Below are 5,613 nucleotides of genomic sequence, written 5' to 3' on the forward strand. Positions count from 1 at the left end.
ACTGCACTCCAGTCTGGGCAACAGAGTGAGACTCCAACTCAAAAAAAAAAAAAAAAATCATCTACACTTAGCTAACCTAAACATTAAACCCCTAGATAACTGGACAATTCATGACATTAGGCACGTTAATAGCAAGCATCACACACTATTATCTCAACACATCCAAGTGTGTTATCAAACTCTTTTGATGTTATATAGCAAAGATAGTTCATTTACTTCCTCACCTGTTTTTCTGTTCCTCTATTCATTCAGTAAAGTTTATTGAGTGTCTACCACATACCAGGCACCGTGCTAGGCACTGGGGCTATAAACACGACAGGCAGATGTAGTCACCTGCTCAGAAAGACCTTGCATTCTTGTAAGGGAGCACTAAAATAGGCCTACAAACAAATGAGTCCACAAATAAGATAATTTTAGATGAGGATAACTGCCAGAAAGCAATTAAACAAGGTAATTTGCTAGACAATGAGTGGGTATGGGCATAGTTAAAGTGGTTGGGAAAGGCCTCTTGAGTGGCCACAATGGAGAGAAGGAACAAGCTCTGCAAAGGGAGGACAGCAAGTGTGAATACTCTGAGGTGGGACCAGGTTGAAGATGATCAAAGAGCAGAAAGGCCATGGTTGGAGCACAGTAAGGCACAGGAGAATGAAGGTATTAGGTGGTGGAAAGGTGGCTAATTTGCACAGAAAGATTAAGAAAGAAAAAAGCATTATATATATTTTTGGTAGTAAAAACAAGAAGTTTAAAACTGTTTTAATTCTGGTAAAAACCTAGGTCATTGTATAATACTTTGGAGTATTTATATAACCACACTGTTAAGGGTCTTTTGTTGTTGTTGTTGTTGTTGTTTTAGTGAGAGTCTCACTCCATAGCCCAAGCTGGAGTGCAGTGGCATGTTCACGGCCTCCACAGCCTTGACCTGCTGGGCTCAGGTTATCTTTCTGCTTTAGTCTTCCAAGTAACTGGAACTACAGGTGCATGCCACCACACTTGGCTAATTGTTTATTTATCGTAGAGACAAGATCTCGCCAAGTTGCCCAAGCTGGTCTCAGACCCCTGGGCTCAGGTGATCCTAGGACATTTTGATCTTTACTTTTTATTTATTTATTTATTTATTTTGTTTTTGTTTTGTTTTTTTGAGTTGGAGTCTCACTCTGTCACCCAGACGGGAGTGCAGTGGCCACTCCTGGCCACCGCAGCCTCAACCTGCTGGACTCCGGCGATCCTTCCGCCTCAGCCTTCCAAGTAGCTGGAACTACAGGCGTGCACTATCACGCCCGGCTAATTTGATCTTTACTTTTAAAAAGTTATTTTAGTGTTAATAAAAGGAAAGCAATCTTAACATTGTTTATGATTGTCAATATTTTACCAGAATATATATTTTTTATTTCCATAAGCTATTATTATTTTGGTGATTTGTTGCACACTTTACTGACATTTCATTGTAACCAATATTTAGTGGAAAGTCTAAGTTAACATAATTTTTAAAATTTAAGTTTATTGCATTCTTAGCATTTTTTTTTCAGTAGGAAGTGCTAGGCTTTTTGTGGCTTAGCTGAAGGGGGAATAAGGATAGTCCTTCATGGATTCCTCATGGAATACACACACACACACACACACACACACACACACACACACACAGACACATAAATTAAATAAAATTTGTAACTGTAATAAGTACTGAGAAACAGAAGTTATATAGTTCCATAATAACTCTCTTTTAAACTTTTTTATTTTAGAGTTGAGGGGTACAAGCAGGGACTTACTATATAAGTAGGTTGCCTGCAAGTGAAGTTTGAGCTTCTAGCTGGCCCTCTCTGCTCTGATAGTGGACCAGATACCCAGTGCACTGCCACATGTCGCACTTCCCCCTCCGTCCCTCTCCTAGCAGTGCCCAGCACCTGCCGATCCTACCCTTATGCTAGTGTGACCAGTGTTCAGGGCCCGATTATGAGTGAGAACTTGCAGTATTCAGTTATTTGTTTCTGTGATAGCCATGATAACTCTTTTTTCTTTTAAATTCATGATAATTCTTTTTTTTTTTTTGAGTTGTAGTCTCATTCTGTCACCCAGCCTGGAGTGCAGTGGCACACTCATGGCCACCCCAGTGTCGACCTGCTGGGCTCTGACAACTCTTCCACCTCTGGCTTCCAAGTAGCCGGAACTGCAGGCACATACTACTAAGCCCAGCTAATTTTTGATTTATTGTAGAGACAAGGTCTCACCAAGTTGCCCGGGCTGGTCTCGAATCCGCAGACTCAGGAAATCCACTTGCCTCAACCTCCCAAAGTGGTGGGATTACAGGCTGAGCCACTGAGCCTGGCTTCATGATACCTCTTAACAGCAGGAACTGACCAAGTCAGAAAGGTCAGGATTAACCTAATCAAGTATTACAGCTAAGCAGTTCCACTTTAATGATTGAATTAGAATGATCTGTAGTAAGTTTCTAGGCCTGATGTAGACTTTTCTTTAGCAAAATTGCAAGTAAATAAGTATATACTCAAGTGCTCCAAGTCACTTTGGTCTCCTAAGCATATAATTTTTTCCTTTATGATCTACTTTTACATTTCATTTGCTGAGTAAACCAATATCCTCTCCCCACCTTTCTTATATTCACAGAGGGGGCGTCAAACCTTTTGCTGCACATATTACCACTAATTCACAATTACGGATACTTGGTTGCCAGAGAAATTTATCCCACATCCTGTGAGTTTTCTTCTCCCTTTCTGCTCACTCCACCCTAGACATAAAGGCCACAGTCACCAGAAGCCTCCGAGCGCTACATCTCGCCTTCCTTTCTGCAAGCCTCCCCACATGTCATCCCTCTGGTCACAGTGGCACCCCAACCTGCAGTCCCTGCAGGCTCCTGACACCGAAACCCACTCAGCCAGACAGCACGACTCCCTCCAGGCAGTTACTCTGTGCCAGGCATCGGACTTCCAGGCTCATGAATGTGGAATCTGTCAGGCTGAGAACATAAGTGCTCCAGCCCATTATTAGCCGATAGAAAGCTTATAAAAAAGGACTTTATAAACCAAGGCATGAATAAATAATTTCATGAGCAAAGCTGCAGTGTGGCAGTTCTCAGTTTAAAGCTGAAAGCCTTTCTAATGTGTTGCCAGAGGATTAAACGCTATCACCATGTTTCAGGCAGTGATTTTTATTACATGTTTCATTCAGCACTTGGCATGGGAAAAGAAGGAATTCTGCACACATCAAATTGAAACGAGAAGGCAGTGCGCTGCTATTTGAAGGCAGGACACTATTGTTTTGAGGACATTATCTTTTGTTGAGGCAATTCCTACCTTGCACTCACTCTCCATTTTTCAACAGATATTTACCATGTTTCAATTCTTGATAAGCCCTTTCCATAATGCATTGTACTTTTCAAAATTATTTTTCTTAGTGACAAAGACTGTCACACGTTGCTTAATATGGGTATACGTTCTGAGAAATGCTTCATTAGGTGATTTTGTCTCTGTGCAAACATCACAGAGTGTACTTATGCAAACCTCAATTGTATAGCCTACCATACACCTAGGCTGTACGGGACAGCCTCTTGCTCCTGGGCTAGAAACCTGTACAGCATGTTACTCTACTGAATACTGTAGGCAATTGTAACACAATGGTAAGTATTTGTGTATCTAAACATATCTAAACAGAAGAAGCACAGTAAAAATACATTATTATAATCTTGTGGGACCACTGTGGTTTATGTAGTCCATTGTTGACTGAAACAACATTATGCATTGTCTGTTTATAGGACTAGTAGAGCAACAGCTTGTGTAGAACTCATAGAAAATCAGGGATTAAAATAGGCAGAGAAAAAGACCAGGGACTCTTGTCTCTTACTTAAAAAGAATAAGAGTTCACAGAGCAAGTTGTTGGGCACAAGGCTATGGCTTTGGTTTGGCCATCTTGGGTGACAGCAAAATTTTAGGTTGTGAGTCTCAATTAAAAGTCATTTCAGGCTGGGTGTGGTAGTTTACACCTGTAATCCCAATGCTTTGGGAGGCTGAGGTGGGAGGATCACTTGAAACCAGTAGTTCAAGACCAGTCTGGGCAATATAGCAAGACCTGGTCTCTACAAAAAGTTAGCCAGGCATGGTGGTATGTACTTGTAGTCCTAGCTACTAGAAGCTGAGGTAGGGAGAGGATGGTGTGTCACTGCACTCCAGCATAGATGACAGAGAGAGACCCTCTCTCTAAAAAATTGTAAAAATTAATAATTATTTTAAAAAGTCATTTCAGACCAGGCCCTTTGAGAATACAGACCACACTCCAGTTTACTTCTCAGGGATGGCAAGCAGAAGGTCCCCAGCTCTCTTCAATCAGCTCTCCTCTTTTTCTAGTATTTTTAAAAATCTTCATATCTTCCCTCAAATAAGGAAAACAAAATTTTATTCTCTTAGTGGGTGGCACCAGAATTCCTTTTTGCAAAGTAATTTTGTTTGTTGGGAAAAGGTGTCCGACGTTGATAATGACAACCATAGGCAGAAGGTCAGATGCAAGGGCTGGGGAGCAGGCTGGCTCCAGTGCTTCCTCAAGGAAGGCAAGGCAGCCCTGCACAAAACCAAGAGAACAATGGCTCCAGGCAGGATGGGAAAAGGGAGCTCAAGGCAGAGGACCCTGCAGGTTGTGGTGTGAGGAGTCCATGGTACCCTGGAGGTGGAGGGGTTGAAGCACAGGGGCTGAAATAGCGAAATGCCCATTTTACCATTTGCATTTCTGAAACGTAAATGTCCCCTCTCACACTTTTTCCAGATGCCTCTAGTAAAGAGGACAATGTTGATTGCCTAAGCATGATTGGGCCTAAGAAGGGCCTGAGTTTCATGCAGATGTGGAACAGACATGGCCAGCCTTACAGTAGCAGGAGACCAAGAGGCCATCAACATTTACGCCCTTTAGGGCTTGTGGAAATCTTGGGGATGGAATGTGGACTGCCCTCAGGCCATGAAATCTGGAGATCTGAGTCAATTTTTCCTGCATCTACAAAAGTCAGGATAACCTACTACTGACTTTAAGTTATCATAGATTTTCAATAGGCCCGCACTACAGTTCTTTGTAGTAAGTACTGTGAAAATGGATTGTAGTGAGATGGTTTGGAAAGATCCTGGCTTGCAGTCAGATAAAATGAAGGTTAAAATATGCTTAGTGCAAATAGGCAATTAAGAGAAATTTTTTTAAAAGTTGCAATGGAGCCGGGCTCGGTGGCTCAACCTGTAATGCCGTGCTTTGGAAGGCTGAGGTGAGTGGATTGCCTGAGCCCTCGGGTTCGAGACCCGCCTGGGCAACTCAGTGAGACCTCATCTCTACAATAAATCAAAAAAGTAACCAGGCGTGGTAGCGTGCACCTGTAGTTTCTGCTACTTGGAAGGCTGAGACGGAAGGATCGCCGGAGCCCTGCAGGTCGAGGCTGCGGCGGCCGGGAGCGGCCACTGCACTCCAGTCTGGGTGACAGAGTGAGACTCCTAACTCACAAAAAAAAAAAAAAAAAGTTCCAATGATCTGGTTTGCTGTAGAATAAAATGCTATTCTACTCAGTTTTTATGAGCATTTTTTTTTTGAGTTGGAGTCTCACTCTGTCGCCCAGACTGGAGTGCAATGGCCGCT

This window comes from Carlito syrichta, unplaced genomic scaffold (assembly GCF_000164805.1).
Source record: "Carlito syrichta isolate Samal-C Ts95f unplaced genomic scaffold, Tarsius_syrichta-2.0.1 Scaffold284777, whole genome shotgun sequence".
Lineage (NCBI taxonomy): Eukaryota > Metazoa > Chordata > Mammalia > Primates > Tarsiidae > Carlito > Carlito syrichta.